The sequence below is a fragment of the Hypanus sabinus genome, chromosome 15, assembly GCF_030144855.1.
Source record: "Hypanus sabinus isolate sHypSab1 chromosome 15, sHypSab1.hap1, whole genome shotgun sequence".
Taxonomy (NCBI): Eukaryota; Metazoa; Chordata; class Chondrichthyes; order Myliobatiformes; family Dasyatidae; genus Hypanus; species Hypanus sabinus.
Window position 1 is genome coordinate 38,824,629 of NC_082720.1, and position 19,982 is coordinate 38,844,610.

General features: G+C 39.9%; 1 protein-coding gene across 5 annotated transcripts in view; it reads left to right on the plus strand.

Moving 5' to 3' along the window:
* The window catches only part of simc1 (SUMO interacting motifs containing 1), a 106,389-nt gene that overhangs the window by 35,405 nt on the left and 51,002 nt on the right, over positions 1-19,982 (plus strand). The window contains exon 1 of one of the 5 annotated variants that reach the window (XM_059990235.1): positions 5,414-5,542. The exons of the other annotated variants lie outside the window; for them this stretch is intronic. The gene's annotated coding sequence lies outside the window, so the exon portion shown is untranslated. Of the gene's footprint in view, positions 1-5,413; positions 5,543-19,982 lie in introns of those variants that run through there. 5 annotated transcript variants of the gene reach the window in all.

Sequence of the window (19,982 nt, forward strand, 5' to 3'; positions counted from 1 at the left end):
ATGTCCATACACTTTGGTAGAAGGAATAAAGGCTTAGACTATTTTCCAAAATTCAAAAATCAGAACTGCAAAAGGGACTTGAGAGTCCTTGTGCAGATTCCCTAAAGGTTAATTTGTAGGTTGACATTGGTAAGGAAGGCAAATGCAATGTTAGCATTGATTTCAAGAGGACTAGAATATGAGAGCAAGGATACAATGTTAAGGCTTCATAATGCATTGATATGACCACACTTGAAATATTGTGAACAGATTTGGGCCCCTTATCTAAGAAAGGGCATGCTGGCATTAAAGAGGGTCCAGAGGAAGTTCACAAGAATGATTCCTGAATGAAACTGTTAACAGACAAGGAACATTTGATGGTTCACTAGTGTTTAGAAGACTGAGGGTTTATTTCTGAAACCTATCACATATTGAAAGGCCTAAATAGAGTGGACAGGGAGAGAATGTTTCCTATACTGGTGTATCCAGAGATACCGGCCACGTGACAGATGCACTGCCACCTGGCTGGTCAGAGGACACACCACATGCCAATCAACATTTGGTCCCTCCCGACTAATCAATGCACACCTAAATTATTGATCACCTTAATTGGATTATCTCACCCAGCCCCATGCTTTAAAAGGTGAGACTTGTCCTTGGCTCGCCCTCTCTTACAGACCACCTCATTGAAGGTAAGTGCATTGATTTATGTTTGGGAAGGTCTATCGTTTGTCCTGGTAAGGGAGCCGCGGCTATCCAAAGTCAAGGGGGATAGCTGTTGTAGTGTAGTGCTTTTCCCTTGTTCTTTGTTTGTGTAACCATACCCTGGACACACACAGTTTTAATAATAAGGAATTTATTTACAAGGGGAAGTCGGATCAACGCAAGCAACTACAATACACAGCAAGTGGTGTGGGGACAGGGTACGGTCTGTAAGAGAGGGTAAGCCAAGGACAAGTCTCACCTTTTAAAGCATGGGGCTGAGCGAGATAATCCAATTAAGGTGATCAATAATTTAGGTGTGCATTGATTAGTTGGGAGGGACCAAATGTTGATTGGCATGTGATGTGTCCTCCGACCAGCCAGGTGGCAGTGCATCTGTCACGTGGCCGGTATCTCTGGATACACTCCACCCCTCGGAAGACACACCACATAGCCAACACACTTAAGAGGGTGAAACAAAATCGCATATACCAGAAATAACCGATTTTGAGCAGCTAGGTAAATGCAGAGACACTCAATCAGCTGGCATGTGCAACATAGTATAGAAATAGCTATGATTACAAGAATGAGTGTGATGGAACAGTGAATGACAGTTGCCCACCACCCCCCTAGGGACCCAAACGGCCACCAATTGCCCCATGAGGTGTTGTGCTGGAGGAGCTGGTCCCTTGATTTTTGAATTTTACCCACCGAGTCCCGAATGTGAGCTGCCAAGTGAGTGATGTTGCTGGACTCATCAGGGATAAAGGTACAGCATTCCTCACCAACCACTGCACGCGTTCCACCATCAGCAGCGAGTCGGTAGTCCAGTGCCATTCGCTTCTGCAGGGCGACCATCCTGACAGCTGTCAGTTCTGCCACCGTTCAGGTGAGGGCATCCCCCGTGTGTTGCAGTGCTACACACTGCCAGAGTCTCGAGCAGACTGGTCATCTGGATCACCTCCCGGAAGAGCCGGGCCGTACCATAACTGGGAAAGGCTATCATCCAGAACCTCTCTGCCTCTGTAATGGCCCTCTTGTCCCGGTGGCCACTGTACGCTGGATGCTCCCCAAGGTCATTCGGGGGGTGGATGAAGGGCACCACATATGCTGGAAAGCGCAGCCGTACCAGCTCGTGGGGAGCCATGGGTAAGCACGGTGGCCGCAGATCCAGTGGGTCCCGTTGCAGAACTTCCTCTGCAATACAGTGTACACAGTGTAGCATAGAGACTCAACCACTGCTCTCATATGCTCACGATTTTCTTGGACAATCTTTGCATGTCCCTTATCAAGCATATTTCCCAATCTTGAACCGTCTTGTTTTCTCAATTGGAATTCGGCCCATGCCTCCATAGCAAACTTATGAGCTGCACTTACATGGTGGGCTTTGAAAGCTGTTGTAGCTTTCCGCCAGTTGCAGTAACCGGTGACAGTGAAGATAGACTCGAAATGGAATCCATGTCCTTCTCATAGGAAATGCCTGCATGCGAAGCAGAACGTAGTATCTTTCGTGATCGAATTTTCCAGCCAGGAGTACAGGTCAAACCAGCCACGAATAAAACTCCTTTGCTGATTGCCAAACTGTTGCGAAGGGTACTTTTACAATGCTGGCCGATGGGGTCCTTCCTCAGGCTGATGGCTAACATCGCTAACAGTATTCCCACTAGCACTAAGAGCAGCTTCATCCACGTTCTCTTCCCATTCCATTTCTTGTTCCTCTACTTCACCCTCACACTCCTTCAATGAACTGCTGTCGTCTTCACCCCCACTTACTTCTTTCTGCATGTCACTTTCAATTCAGATAGGCTCAGGCTGAGACACCACTGATTCCTCTGGATGAGGTCGTTTTCTCACTAAAAATTGATCCATTTTTCACACTGACCAAAATAATGCACCTCACCCCCCCCCCCATGCTAGCTTGTAAAAGCTGTTACGAAGGATGAACAGCTCTGATGGGCAGAAGGGTGCAAGGTTGCCCATGTCCCCCTCCCCTGGGAGAATTACAAACCGTTACTGTTGCCAGGCTGTTAATGAGAGAGACAGAGATGGAACAAAACATACTGGGACTGGAACATTTGCTTCAGACAAGGGCAAGATAACACCGGGGGAGAGAGACCATATTAAGACTCACGGCTCCGGAGAGGGCTGTTTACTTGGTACTATCCTGTTCATTAAAATTCCTCAGTGGACAGCCGGAGTGGGCTGGTTTGATGGGCTAAGCCATTCAAAACTGATTGACATCTGAGACCCCGTGAGTAGGGATAAAAGTGAGGTCTGGGGAGAAACCCCTCAGACGCACCAGGAGATGCACCAAGAGACACACTAGTGAGCACTGCTTAAATATTGGAACCCATGAGAAAGTGTGGGGCATCCGAGACCGAACAAAGGATCGGTCAATTTTAACTCAGGGTTTATAGTGAGGCCGGTGGGGGTTTGTGTGTGTGTGTCCACCCTTGCCTGGGTGACGAGTCCACCATAGAAGAACGGTCTAGCTAAAGGACAGAGGGGTCATACCTGAATGGCCACAACACATCGACAGATCAAGATCATAAAGGAAGGTTTGCAAGACAATAGCTGTCACTGTTTGCTCGCTGTCTCTCTCTCTCTCTCTCTCCAACAATTACAACAAAAGAACCAACAACTACCTCAGCCTACATGAACTGAACTGAACTGAACTTTATACTTTCCCATGATAATTCCTTATCCCCTAGACAATGATAGAGCTTGTTTATTATTGATTATTATTATACCCGCACTTTTAGGTTTAGTATTGCTAACGTGTATTATCTGTATATTTGCATTGTTGATATTGATTTGTATATTTTACTAATAAACACTGTTTTGAAAATAGTACCAGACTCCAACAGATACTTCTGTCTTTGCTGGTAAGACACCCAGTTACGGGGTATGTAACAAAGCACAATGTGTGTGTGCATGGCATCTGTTAGTCTCGCGAGACCGTGGATCTGCACCTGGATCCTGCACAATGTCAGGTACTGTCAATCTCTCGCATGTGTAAGAGTAAGTGACATCACCACCTTAACTGATCTGAGTGAGGTCAGCAACAGCAAGACATTGACAACGAACGAATAAGCAGAAGTGTAGAGTGGATCTGACCTTAGACTTGCACGGAGTTTATAACTTTATTGCTGCTATGGTAATTGGGGGCACTGTTTCACTAGATCAACTGGAGAAACAAAGGATATGCAAAACTATACAGAGAAAGCAGCTGCAATTTGTATGTCAAATTTCAGTTAATTTCGTGGTGGTGCTATTGTAATTTCTGCTGGTGCTATAGCACCTCAGTGCCACCACTGCTGGCTGGAAAGGCGGACACTAGGAAATCAATACCATCAGAACATCAAAGGATGGGAGGGTTAGGGATCAAGATCAGGGCCTATGGATCAGAGCTTCATGAACTTAAAGGGTCAGGGCCATCTGTTATCAGGGAGTGGGAGTCAAACAGTCCAGGCCTGAGAAAATAGAAAAGATGAGATTTGGTAGCCTTGGTCTTTCTACAGCGGAAAGATTAGCACAAAACCTGTGCCCACAGCCCATTTCATACATGCACCATTAGAACCTACATACCCTTTCCCTTTATAATTATGATCTGCCAGGATACTGGGGACCAATGGAGATCGGTAGCTAAATTATTTGAGCACGTAGTTTATATCTGCACAGAAACACTTGATTCGATCAAGGAAATATTAATATTCAGAGCTAGAAACTACTGAAGCATAGGATACCAGTTAATAAACTAAAAGAGCAACAGAGTATGTAATAGCTCAATGGAAGCTCGGCAGACATTCCACTGCTGAACTTAACAAGATCTTGGTATTAGAAGGTCAAAGTAATTTTTTTATCAGAATATTTATATGTTCCCATATAAATGCAATTCATTTTTTGAAGGCATTTACAGGCAAAAAGAAATACAATAAAATATTATGAAAAGCTATACATAACAAAGACTGACAAACAAGAATTTTGCAAAAGACAAATTATGTGTATCAATAGAATACTTGGAACTCAAGTTATAATGGGTTCTTGAAAGCAAGTCTATAGGTGAGGAATGAAGCTATTCACTCCAGTTCAGGAGCCTGACAGTTGTAGGGAAATAACTATTCCTGAACCTGATGGTGTAGGACATAAGTCTTCTGTATCTGCTACCCAATGGTAGTAGCAAGTGCATGGCCTGGATGGTGGGGTCTTTGGTGATGGATGCCACTTTCTTGTATGTGGATGGATGCTTCATGTAAATATCATCAATGGTGGGGAGGGCTTTACCTGTGATGGACTAGGTAGTATCCACCACCTTCTGTAGCCATTTCCATTCCTGGGAATTGATGTTTCTGTGTCAGGTCATGATTCAACTAATTAGTATACTTTTAATGTGCATCTATAGAAGTTTAAAGTTTTGGTGACATGCCAAATCTACACAAGCTTCTAAGAAAATAGAGGCACTGCCTGCTGTAACTTCATGGTACAATACTTATGTGCTGGTCCCAGGACAGATCCTCTAATAGTTTAACAACAAAAGAAAATTAAATCCATTGACCCTCTCCGCTTCTGTTCCCTAAAGAGGACTGGAACAAGAACTTCCAGTTTCTTCCTCCTTTAGTCGATAATCAGCTCTTTGGCTTTGCTGACGTTAAGTGCAAAGTTGGTTCTGGTGTTAAATATTTGCTTGTCTGGCTTGTCAAAGATTTGCTAAGCAGAAATTGTCCACATAGTTTGTTGGCAAAGATTAAAGTGCATTGCTTAAGATTCAAGATACTGGAGAAACTACAGTTCTGAAATCTCTAATGATGCAGACATTTAAAAACTATCAATCTGCCATGAAGCAAGTATCAAATAATTGCAGGTAAGTATTTCTAGCTTGAAATACCTGGTTGTTGACACAAGGGCTTTGAGGACAAGTTTGGTTGCTGTGCTTCTCCCCAGGCATTATTTAGTAATGTTACTGATAGAAACATCCAGTTAATTCTCAAACCAATTTCCTTTCTGTATCTGTTACGGAAACCAACAGAAATATTATTGTGGAAAAATATTTAAGAAAAATCAGTTTTGCAGCATAATTAATGAAAAGCATTAGCTCATCAGCAAAGTTATATGTTGTACATGATAAGATCAGACAATGCAGAAATCACAAGCAGAATCCAAACTGAAGTGCTCATAACTTTAGTAGCAATGATAAAATGTAAAACTCTTCTTTAAAAAGGGCAATTTTCTCTAAAAAAAACAGAATGCGACTTTAAAAAAAAATGAGTAGCTGGGCCTTTGGCAGGGTTAGATATGGAGTTTATGTTTCCCCTGGCCAGTAACTAGAATAGGACAGAGATATGGAAAAAGTTTTTTCACCCAGTAGGTGATGAGATGCTACTCACATCTCAAAGGAATTGTTGAGGGCAGCTTCTAATTATATTCAAAACACAGAACAATAGTTTTGTTGATCAATAGATAATGGAATTGGAGGAAGTGGAACTGAGATGATTGTGTTGAAGGTTTATTCCTGCTTTGAGCTGATATGTTTAGAGGAGTTAGAAAGTGAAAATAAATGTCTAGCACTTTAATAGAAGTTCAATTGCATCATTTATAGCTGGTAAATCTGTATTCACAATTTTGATAAATTTGTGATTGCATGAAGTCAGGAATCACGAAGCATACCAACAATGAATGGTTCACTTGGTCTGTTTAGTAAGACATATTGTCTGTGCCAAATTAACAGGTTCAATTTTATTTTAATTTGAAGAAAAAATTCAATTACACTTGAGGTTTAAGAAAAACAATACATTTTTGAAAAGAATATTCTGCTCATTGAAGTTCATTACAGTAGGGGAAAAACAACAATCCAAGTGTTGTCAGTCATGACTTCAGCATTTGTAGTACTAAAGGAAAGAAATGATGTGTTTGTTACAGGAAGTGGTTGTGGTAGAGATCTCTGTAGTATTTCATGTATCTGCAGATCAACATTGTGCTCGACCTGAAAGCCCTGGCAGTGTAGTGTTAAGACCCGTTTTACAGTAGTAAGGTAATATATTTTAAAATGACCAAGATTTCCTCAGTTTATTAAGAAACTGCTGCCTTGTAAACACATTGGATTGAGAGTCCTGTGGAGGAGGCATGTCTATGCTTTACTGAGTTGCATGTTTCAAGGACTGTGAGTATGAGTGAAATGTAAGTACTTATTAACATGATATTTGGAATCCAATGCATCTGTTGTAAGATCGTCAAAACAGATTATGAAAACATTACTCACTTCTGCTCTCCTATTATCATTCAGCTTTGTTTAATTTTCATTAGATATTAGTTAGTCTAAATTATAGCCTCTACTTCCTGCATCAATTTATTTAAATTTATGGTTTAGCAATTTCATATAGGGTAGTAGAAAATTTCAAATGTGAATCTCACAAATAAATTGTACTGCAGCAGTTTTAGGTATTGGGTAAATAATGATGATGTTCTTACTTGTTCAAACATATTAACTTAGTATAAAACTGAGAGATTAACAAGCTAGTTTGCAAACTGTCCTCATATATTACAGCTAGGCCCAATTACAAGACCACAGTCCAATCAACAGTTTGCAGTAATGGAACTGTACAATTTCCTCTAAATTTTACTTCGTATCATCTTCTAAATTGAAATCAAATGCAAGAATGAAAGTTGCGAGAGAATTTTAGATACACCGTGAAAATCAGGTTGATTTTCAACCAGATTGAATTTTTGATTCTTAAAGGAGTCACAGCTTATACTATTTAACTGGAAGAAATAGGAATATTGCTAATGTGTGAAAAATCTGCACTACTAATCCCAATATTCAGATACAACACCTTATTTTTCTAGAGCGTAAACCAATTCACTTTGGTAATAGCCACATAATAACATGATGAATGGTTTGAGTCCATAATTAGTGGCTTAGAAATTTTTTTCCCACTAGCCTTACTTTGCCTCATGCAGATATACTCAAATAATGCATACTACACCCACAAACAGAACTCACAAAGCATATTCAGATGACACAAATTCTTCTTCATAGGAGCTTCCCCTACAAAATTCTATCATATATATTTAACCCTTTCATACTCCTTTCAGATACAAAAGGGGCACTCAATCTGTTGATGTACAGTATGTTATTTCTTGAAGCAATCCTACCAATCCAGTCTGTATTGATTTCCCCATGACTGTATCTTTCATACATAGAAATCAATTCCCTACTGATCAACCTGTCAATCTATAACCAAAGATAATTTACATTAGCTAATTAACTTGCTAATAGCACCTATCTGAGTTGCTGTCAGATCATGGTTAGAATCTGTTTGGTTGGACTGTTTAATTATCATTTTCTTTGCAGTTCACCAATTAATTATCTGCATGTATTTTATACAATTGCTTATATACAGTACAAGTAACTGATTACTAGGATTCCAAGTGGCTATAGTATGCAAAACAGTTTAATATGCCTCCAGTAGCTAAAGAAATTAACTCTGGAAGCTTTTTTGTTCTACATTGTGTTTTCTCATTGATTAATTTTTACTGCAGTATAGACTAAGTGCTTTCTGACTGGTTATTTTGTTATCTATAGATTAGAATGGCATTTTTCTTATCTTGGAGTATAAAATAACTAAACACAAAGCAGTACCATCTTGAACACAAAGTACACTGCAGATGCTGTGGTCAAGGCAACACGTACAACACGCTGGAGGAACTCAGCAGGTTGGGCAGCATCCATGGAAACGAGCAGACAACGTCTCAGCCCGAAACGTTGATTGCTCATTTCCCCAGATGCTGCCCGACCTGCTGAGTACCATCTTGAATCTTTTACCCCTGCTACTGTCTGGTAAGTTTTCTTCTGTTCTAACAATTCTTCATAAACCGATCGTGAAGCAACAACTTTTGTGTCTTGCTCCTGACTTCTAAAGAACCTGTGATTAAATCACCAAATTCAGTAAAATCGAATTACATCACTGAAGCTGTGTGAGAACCATTTCTGCACTGTGGCTGCTGACTGAGGACAAGCTAATAGACAGGTAGTGAAAAGAGTGAAATGGGGAGATAGATGATGACAACATTGATATATTTTGTGCACACCATCAATCTGAATGATTTCCACTTCTCCACTGCTTAATAGCAAAGTAACCCATCGTAGCCAGTCTTTATTTCAATAGGTCAGTCAGCCTTTGGAACTGAAAGGTCCCACATCAGTTGCATCCTTTATTTGTCTATCGTGAGCTACTTTCTCCAATTATAGAGAAGGGTGTGCTCTATTTTGTGTGCAGAAGGCTGGGTGTTGAACTGTGTGTGTGTACACTCACACACCTCTGTGTGTGTCTGGATGTGTGGGAGAGAGCTATGAGATGTGTGAGACCAGTTTACAAAAGCAGCTGTGAAGGTTTCATGATACCTTGTAAGTGACTACATTAACTCTGCTCAGACAAGTAAAATCATTTTTTTTTTTGCTTTGCAACCAGGTACACAGAGAATCACTTCTAGTAGGGGTACTGTTGTCACATCCTCCCATTGGCATATTATCATTACGTACACAAATCTCCATGATGTGAAAACTCTCAACCTCTTCCACTAGTTCTCCACCTGTAAGCCTGGAAATCCAGAATAAACGTTCCTGCTTGTCCCCTGAACTTTTCCCATTTATTCTGGTGTGATTTATGTCTTCGTAGTTCCAATGAGAAGTAATAATTAAAGGAAGTAGATCATAGATTTTGAAAGAAGTCATATTTTTTTACCCAAAAGAACCATTTGGGAGAATTGAAATCTCAATTTCCTGCTGATGTCTTTTTGTCCCTCATGTTTGAAGTTTCAATAAAGATGCATTTCTAGGTGTGCTCTATAGGGCAGAGGTAAACCCTACAGGAACCAGGCATGCAGCATTTCACAACACTCATCATCATTTATTTCCTGAGAAGAAAAGTCCCGACATTCTTTCTTCAGCAAATATTTCTTTAAGAACAAATGATTTGAGAGTCGACTAAGGTGCAAGATATAGTTTTTACTGCTGGATAAGGATGAGTTTGGGAGGCTCTCTAAAGGAGATAGCCCGTCATGAACTCAAGACCAACTCCAATGACTTCCACATTTAACCCAATTTTACCAAGGTAAACAATTATATTTAAGAGTTAAAATTAATATTAATAGGATTTAGGGGATTTAACTTAATATGCACAAGAGGGAATCACCATAGAGGTGCAATTCACAGGAAGGCATATCCCCAAAAGAAAAGGCAGACCCAGAGGTCCTTGAATACACAGCAGTTGGGTCTCCAAATTGGATTCATGTTGCGCTTCACACAAAATTGCAAGTGCTAATGCACATTCAAGGACAGAACACTGCCTTTAAGATGAGCAAGAGGGAAAAATAAAATTGTTCTAGGCACACAATATAACAGCCATACGTGGCAAACTGGAATTCTCAGCATGTTCTCATTAATGCGAGATTGTATAGGCAAAATTAGTTCACCCATCCAAAATCAAATTTCCAAACTGCTTTCTTTCTCAGCTGTGCTCACTCCACTTCCTCCAAAGTAAACCTGAGCACATTCCTCCATTGTCTTGCATCAGTCCACCTCTCATTAGTCCATGCAAGTTCAACAACTGCCAGATGTAACAAAATTTCATGATAAAAAGGTAGAGTCAGCATTCAATTCTTAAGCGAGTCCAAAGAACTGCAAATTAAATCTTTAAGTATTCTATGAATCTTTCATAAGCACGTAACCAGAAAATTTTTGAAGGGCTACATTATGTTGGCTCAGTGGCATTGGCAGTTCTGTGCTTAGACACCTGGGATCCTTTTAGCTTCAGTCTTCCATGATTTGGTCCTGTTGAGCCTTGCCATGGACTACACCACTTTCTTTCCAACAGGACACAGGTCATCATGTGGCGTTCTGTTTGGGACAAAGATAGGAGTTGAGAAGAGGAAGCGCTTTGATAAGCTAGGGTGTGATTAGGATGCCTGCCAGTACAATACAGATTTGATGCTGCTTCTCTGGCAGTATCCTACTCACAAAAGTTTGCAATGTGCAGCATCTGTATCCAGCTGAACAAAATTTGGACTGCCCTGAGATTCCTTTGTGGACTTTTCACTACTCTGTCTTCGCTCCCTCGCAATGTGTGAAACACCTAATTATTGGCTATTTTTGCCTTTCAAACTACCAAAATTATAGACAAAAGGTGCAGGAGTAGGCCATTCGGCCCTTCAAGCCAGCACCGCCATTCACTGTGATCATGGCTGATCATCCACCATCAATACCCCATTCCTGCCTTCTCCCCATATCCCTTGACTCCACTATCTTTAAGAGCTCTATCTAACTCTTTCTTGAAAGCATCCAGAGAATTGGCCTCCACTGCCTTCTGAGGCAGAGCATTCCACATATCCACCACTCTCTGGGTGAAAAAGTTTTTCCTCAACTCCATTCCAAATGGCCTACCCCTTATTCTTAAACAGTGGCCTCTGGTTCAGGACTCCCCCAACATCGGAAACAGGTTTCCTGCCTCTAGCATGTCCAATCCCTTAATAACCTTATATGTTTCAATCAGATCCCCTCTCATCCTTATAAATTCCAGTGTATACAAGATGGGGCAATATTGACCATAAAACATAGAGGCTGAATTAGGCCATTTGAACCTAATGGCTGATTTTTCCCCTGTCAACCATGTTTTCCTGCCTTCTCCCTGTAATTTTTGATGGCCCTTATTAATCAAGAACTTATTAACCTCTGCCTCCACAACTGTCTGTGGAGTTGAATACCACGGATTCACACTCTGGCTAAAGAAATTCCTCCTCATCTGTTCTAAAGGGAGGTCTTATATTCTGAAGCTATGCCTTCTGGTTCTGGACTGTCCCAAAATTGGAAACATCCTCTCCATATTTATTGTATATAGCCCTTTCAATGAAGTGTTACCACCCCCCCATTATTCTAAACTCCAGCAGGTACAGGCCCAGAGCCATGAAACACTTCTGATAAATTAACCCTTTTTTCCAGGATCATGCTCATACAGTAAACTTCTTCTGAGTCCTCTCCAATGCTAGCACATCCTTTCTTAGATATGGGTCCCAAAACTGACCACAATATTGCGAACATGGATCTGACCAATACCTTATAAAGCTTCAGAATTACATATGTGCTTTTATATTCTAGTCCTCTCAAAATAAACAATAACATTGCATTTGCCTTCTTTAGTACTGACTCAACCTGCAAGTTAACCTTTAGGGATTCCCACACAAGGATGCTCAAGTCTCTTTGCACCTCCAATTTAATGAATTTGCTCCCTGTTCACAAAACAGTCTCTTTATTCCTCTACCATATACACACTTCCCTACACTGTATTCCATCTGCTACTTCTTTCCCCCTTCTCTTAATGTATTCATGTCCTTCTGCAGACTCCCTCATTCCGCAACTCTACTTCTTTCTCCACCTATCTTTGTATCATCCACAAACTTGGCCACAGAGCCATCAATTCCACCATCCAGATCATTAACAGATAACTATTATACCGTATCTCCCCATTTCACTCATTTACATAAATTTCTCTGATGCTGCTTTAGTCAAAAATACTGACATTGCATTTTGTACAGATAATAAAGCTGTTTTTCTCTGATCCCTGGCAACATTATGTCCATATGACCTGACTGAAAGCTCCCTGCCCTTTTAGTAGTACTTCATCAGTAATTTTTAACTAGCATGAGGGAGTGAGGATTATTTGTTATGGGCGCATTGGTGCTTTGCTCTGTCAGATACATTTCTCTTACTACATTAAAATAAACATTTGTATTTTGGGAAATATTTTGAATTCTTCTTTGTAATAGTATGCCATCACTAATTAACTTCTAGGACATAGGCTTGGGAAAGTAGGATTTTTAGATGAAAATGTCAAAACATTATTTGTTCTATCTGAATGCATTGACATCTGTACTACGTTTTTATTTGTGTCACTGAATAAAACTCGAAAATTGGTCAAATAAGTCACTAATTATTTTTCACTTCTGAAGCCTGTATCTACTGAACCGAAGCTTGTGCAGTCACTAAAGTAAAACGTTTACTTGAGCAGTGCAAAATTCAGTTGAACACATAAGGACAGGGACACAAATAAATATGAGGGTGCCTCAGGAGGGAAAATGATCTGTTTATAAGAAATTTTTGGCCTGAAACTATTAGCATAGAAACTGGATTGCTTTCAGCAAAATTTTATCTAACAGAGTAGAACAATTTCCTGGGTGAAATTGTGTAACAGGATCAAGCACTTATACGCACAATCCACTATTGCGTGCCTAAATTTTTGCAGTGTTAAGCATGCATCTAATGGACAGTCAACATCATAACTATGCCTCCAGTAAAGTGTGCTGCCAGTATTTTTACCACTGATTTGCCTGCTGTCCATTCTTATCTACAAGGACATAAATAGCAGCAGACAACTACTTTACAGCCGTGGTGAAAGAGTCTAGAATGACTAGGAACTTACTGTAGTGCATTGCATTACTGCATTGAACTGCTGCTGCTGCTAAGTTAACAAATTTCACGTCGTATGCCAGTGATGATAAACCTGATTCTGATAGTGGTTTGTTGCCTTAAGTTATTTTTTAAATGTTCTGCTTATCAGTAGATTTGACAAAGCAACTGAAGAATCCATGGAAAACTGCTTATCCATCTTCCAAAATACACACGATGTGCTAAAACCAACCGTTTTCTCTGCTCCACTGAGGCAATCATTGCAGAAATAGCTCATCACTGAAAATATGTTATTGGAGGCATAGATACAGGCTTTCAGTATGGGTTAGGAACCTCAGAATAGGAGACAGACATATCAAAGTGAGCTTTTGGAGAAGAGCCCTTCAGAGGCAACTACTTTCTAATGACCTTAGGTGTTAGGAAGTATCAGGAACAGATCCTTGAAGGTGGCATCACAGGAAATAATATGTTTAGGAAGGCAAGTGGAATACTGGACTTAATTGGTCAGGGTATCAAATACAGAATTTGAGAGTGTGTGCTCCAACTTTATAAACCCTTGGTCAGACCTCAGCTAGAGTAGAATTATCATCATGGAGTTGTACAAAATGGAATGTCCTTCAGCCCAGCTCATCCAGAATGACCAGCAGGCACCATTCTATGATTAATCCCATCTCCTAGCACCCGATCCATAGTCTTCTGTGGGGGACACTGAAACGTACTGCGACAATGTGGCAAGTGCACATGCAGACCATTGATTGAGCAGTGAATTGATTGGACCTCCTATACGCAAGCAGCACTCTTATTGCCCAGGCTTTCAAGTGTGCATGTTTTCTGTCATGGCAAGCCCAGTCCGTCACTCCTGCACTGAAAGTTGCAGAGCGTGTAACATGGCTGACATGGCAGTAAAAAAAATCTTTAATCCTACAACTCAGTTGTTGTTCTTACTGTGTAACAGTTGGCACTGAGGATGGGATTAGGCAGCTGACAATGGCTCCTCATCACACCGCATCAAATAGTCTGGCAGATTGAGCAGTGCAAATGGGGAAATAAGGCCTTTCCAAGTAAACCAAGGTGACAATTATGAAATTAATCATTTCCTTTTCCATTGTCAGGTTACCCCAAATGAATTTCCAAGTGCATTACCCACTGAATTAATGTTTAAACACACTTTACACAGCAGGTCAGATCTCCTACAGCTGGCCATCCAAGACTGAATTTATGGCAGGCAAGAGGCCACGGAACACAAATACAATACGCACACAAGGCCGTGAATGTTTGATGCCAGAGAAAGTCTACAAGCACACCTCACAGGACGAAAACTGGCTGTCGACTGTTAGACCATAAAACTATAAGACATAGGAGCAGAGTTAGGCCATTCAGCCCATCGAGTCTGCTCCACCATTCCATTGTGGCTGATCCCAGATCCCACTCAACCCCATACACCTTGCTTCTCACCATATCTTTTCATGCCCTGACCAATCAGGAAACAATCAACTTCCACCTTCAGTATACCCATGGACTTGGCCTCCACTGCAGTCTGTGGCACAACATTCCTCAGATTTACTCTCCCTGGCTAAAAGAGAGCTTGCATTGTCGCAGTCAAGTAGCAGAACTTGAACTGACAGACAAATTGTCAGGCAATATTTTTATAATACCAGCAAAATGATGGGGTCCTGGAGAAGTTACAGAAGCATCCTTTGCTAATGAAACCAGCGTCCCAACAGATAACCCAATGGAAGTTTGCTCGAGAAATGGAGTTTTACAGCCCATTGCCCTCAATGTCCTCTAACCAGGAAGGCACAGAGAGAGAAACTGTCCTCTGCTGCAGTCCACGAGGGAGTGCTGGCCAGTTGACCAGTAGCAAGCAGGATAGACATTTCTGAATTATACTCAGTTGACCTCACTGATTGCTCTAAATCCGGAGAGTGGGGACTACTATTTAATCGCTGGTGAGATCACTCTGCTACAGAGAAGGATATTTTCTGCATTTTGGATGCATTTTTATCTCTTTTTTTGTATTCTGTGTTTTTCACCTGATCTTTGTGTGTGGGGGAGGAGTATTTGGAGATGGTATGCCTGTTCTGTATTTGTTCATTTTTTTTTGTGGAGAGGAGGGATTTTAGGGTTGATGATCATTCTTTTCTTACTTAGTTTTGTGGCTGTCTGGAGAAGATGAATTTTCGAGTTGTATACTTTGACATAAATGAACCTCTGAACTTACTGCTTTCCTTTTTGGTTCCCATCTACGGGGGGGGGGGGGGAATGAACTGTATCAGACCAATTGCGAAAATGTGGCAAGCACGCATGCGACCTATTGATGGCACAGTGAATCAGTTGGGCCTCGTTTTTGTGCGCGCTCCGAGGTGCGCATGTTTTCTGCCTCAGCAGTCCAGGTTCAGTGCTTTCGGTACATTGCCCAGTGTGTACCATGGCCAACACACAGTACAACCAAATAAAAATGTTTCATCTTACTACCCTGTTGTCATTCATGCTCCATGAATACATAACTGACAATCTGGAATTCATGCTAAACCCAACTTCTTTTAACTAAACAAAAAAACAGGTACTTTTCTGGTGTGTCAATGCTTAGGTACAATTCTTTAATAAAATAACCAAAATAATTAAATTTAAGCAAACAGTTGAAAATAGGTATTAAATAATTTGGCATATTAAACAGGTAGTTTACTTCAAGTAACTGCTGCTGTTCACAGAGTTGTTTGAGTTGTTTTTCCAAGAGATATTTGCTGGCTAAAAATAGATAACATTAGTGCTTATTGGTTATCATTATGAGCTGCAAGGATTTGACTTGTTATACACTAAAACCAGATGCTAATGACAAATGTAAACCTCCGGGGTGTACTTTGGCGTAGTTTTTAGTGAAAAGGCAGGTAAACAGTGTGGTAAACTGAAGTAATGACATCTACTGCAGAATGTTCTCTCAGCCTCGTTGACTGCCACTTGCAGGAGTATTTGTTCAGGCTGATACCTTGGCCTCCTCAACATTCTGGCTGCAATCCCTCTGAAGGTCAGTGGCATATTACCACTGCACTCAAGGTTAGGTGTTTCAAGTTATGGTGGAAATTTCAGTTAGAATTTGTGCTAACTGAATGACAAGTTAGTTTATGATACCACTTCCTCTTAAACCTAAAACTCTGAACAAGGTTAGAATTTAAGAATAGCAACCTTTAACGCATCAAATAATGTATTTTCTGCTATTCGTGGCATGTTCTATTTTTATATATCCTGAATACAACTGTAAAGTTCATTTTCTACTGAATAATTTAAAAATAATTTCTATAATTTGAAAGAGTAATTAATTGATATAAAAATACTCATCATAACCTCTTGTCATTTGTTTGTTCAACGGTTGCCAATAATATCAGAAGTATATTGTTGATTTAAGGAGTTTGTATTCTGGCTGATTTGTTTTTGTTTCTAAGAACTATCTAGAGGGAATAATGTCAGTCAAAAGTGCAATGCAAATTTAAGCCACCTCTTCATTACCATTAACCTCTCCTAGCATAATTGACTTGTCCTGTACATGAAGAAATTCAGGCTCAAGTCTTGTACAATAGACAATGCAAAATGTTATCTTGCAAGAAAAAACCAAACCAACAAGTTATGGTATTTGACATTGGGTTCAACCCTGTCCCAAATTCTCTAAAATACATGGATTTCTAGAAAGCAATTCTTTCTGTTTTTATTAGGAATATAACGAACTGGAATTGGGCTACTTTATCCTTCCATTCAATAAGATCACTGCTGATCTGTGACCTACATACAGTAACTCCATGTACACATCTTTTCCCATACTTTTGTCTATCAATAATATACCAATTCTAGAATTTTAACCTGACTTGGTTATTCATGAAAGCCCTGCCTCTAACTTTTTAGATTAATTTCACTATTCTAGAACTGATTGATTAGCAAAAATAGTTTTTCTCCATGTACTGTTGTCACTCAGTTACCTTAATCTCAAAAACTTAAATCAAATTACACAATCTTCTAAATTTAATGGAATATAATCCTAATCTATGTAATGTTTCCTTAGAAATTATTCTTCAGATTCCAAATATCATTCTAGCAAGTCAATACTGCATTCTTTCAGAACCAACATACTGTGTGCTTTAATAAGATGTGAATCACAGTATTCTCAGTGTGATTTAATTAGAACTTTACATATGTGGAGCACAATTTCCAATGAGAAACAAATTGCAGTTGATCATCTGAAGGAAATGCATGAGAAAAATAAATTAGTGCCAGGGTAGCAAGATATAAAACTTTGCCATTGCTGGAAACTTGAACTAAAAACAGAAAATGTTTGAAATGCTCAGCAATTTAAGCAGCATCCAGGGTGAGTGAAAGTCTGAATTGATTCAGACACAAAGCAGGAGGATTGGTTATCAGAAAATGATTAATTCAGTATTGAATGTTGACTTGTTACCTGCTTAGTCAGAAAATCAGCTGATGAACCTTAAATTTATGTTGGGCATAAAACAGTGCAAGTCAGAGAAATGGAATGGGGATTAAAGTGAGAGCCCAGGTCACCTTATGGATTCTGAATCAAAATGGTCTGGAAAGCAGACTTCTGATCTGCATTCATTTCTCCAACACTGCAAACACACTGAACACCATATTTAGTGTTTTACATTAGTGGAAATCCAAGTGATTGACAGCTTTGCCTAAGAAAATTTGTATCCATTAAGGTGCAAAGGAAAGTAGTAAAAAGCCAACTGTTTCATTTCCTGGGCAGCGGTTGCATGAGCCGATGTGTCAAGAATGGGAGTGCATACTGATGGAGATGACAGAGTGAAACAGGAAGACAGGTAGGGAATGATTCCTTTGGAATGCTGAAGGAAAGGGAAGAAAAGGTTGCCTCTATTGGTAGCATCAAATAGAAGTAGGCAAGAAATAGAGAATGATATTTTGGATGTAGAGGCTAATGGAATGGAAGATGAAGAAAAAGGAAACTCTATTCTTGCTCAAGGTGGAAGAGTAGTTGATGAGAATGAGAAGAGGAACAGACGTGACTGAGAGTCCTGTCAAGTGTGGAAGAGGGGAAGCCACCATTAGAGTAAAAGACATCTTAGGAACTCTGATGCAGAAAATGTCATCAGAACACATATAAACGCTCAGTAACAGAGAATGGGGTTCTTCCAGGAAGCAGAGTAGGAGGAATTATAGTTAACATAGCTAAAAGAGTTCAAGGTCTGGCTTTGGATATTTGGCAGTGAACGGGAATTCAAGAGGTAGGGGAATAGAACTCACCATAGAAATTGGGAGCAAAGGTGATGATATTTTATACATTCTGTACCAGAGCAGGTAGTCGTACTAATATAACTCATCAAGAGACAGTGGGAAAGGCCGAAGGTGGGACGAGACAGTGGGAAGGACAGGAGCTGTTTCAAGTTCATGTTTATTAACATTCAACCATGCACATGTTTCCAGCTAAATGAAACATTGGTCCTTTGGAGCAAGATACAAAACTCAGTATACTGTATATAGTCATATATAGTCATACAGTCAAAATACAAAAGTAACACATCCCTGAGTGGCATGCCCTAAAGATTGACAGGTTGACATAAAGTGTGAGGTCCATGTCTACGAAATACAGTATAATGTTAATGGCACTGTTATAATAGAACAAGTCATAAATATGTGAAACGGGAGTATTAAAAGCTGGAAAGTGACCAGTACAGAATGAGAGTGTCTGTGAGTTGGGGAGTGGGTGACCATTCAGACAGGGTGTACATGTGTGCTGGATGGCAGCAGAGTTGGGCCCCTTCTTAAAAAGGAAACAAAATCTCCTGATAATCCTAATGGGATCAGGGGTGTGGAGGGACTGAGCATTAAAATCCCTACACCATGTAACCTTATTTTTCCTCATTTCCACCCACACTTTCCAATATATAAGGAAATAACCTTTCACAAAGGTTATAAAATGTATTATCTGTAATTTGCTATCCTTTCCCCAAATTCAACCATAATTGCCAAATGTCTACGTGTAACCGCTCTTCCTCATACCCATTTTCCGGCCACATCATATCAACATAAATTTGCATTAAAAACTTAGACAAGATTTCAAGTAGGTTTCCTGTACACATATAACATCAGGTCTATTTGGTAAATTCTTGACCATTAGCTAACAATTCTCAAGCATTCCATTGGAAGATCAGAAAAATCATTAATAACCCTCCTTTGAAGTCTGAATATTATTTCCTGCTCTTTGTAAAGCATCAGAAATAACTTCCAGACTTCCAGACTTATCTCTAGATGTTTTCTGCTGCTTCTAATATAATTTTTTTTCTGTCCTACTTTTAGGTTGTGCTGTTACTACCTCTACCATGAAAGTAACAGATTTTAGTTTACTGACAATCAACAATACCTTGCACAGATATGTGCAATCAACAAATCAGGCACTTTACACACTGGCCTTAATCTATCCGTTTTCTGGATATTAAGAGGTCCAATTAACACAGTATTCTGTACTTTCTGAAGAGCCTCTACATATGATATGCCAATTTCCACCCAAAGACATTGCACTTCCAGAGTTCTCTTATATACAGGACACCCTGCATAAGCAGAGCTATATTTTGGCCTAATGCCTTCTCCACAATTACTATAATCATGTTCGCCACCACATCTATCACACTGCTTTATACCCTACACACAGCTGCTACATGACCTAACTTCTGGCACTGAAAGCCTCTTAGAGGGGGCACATAGACTCAAGCTATATAAATCATAACCTAAATTAACCCTGTCCAATAACTTCCTCCCATCAAATTTAATCAACACTGATAAACTATCTGTTCTTTTTAGAAAACCCTTTTAAATGTTTAGCGTA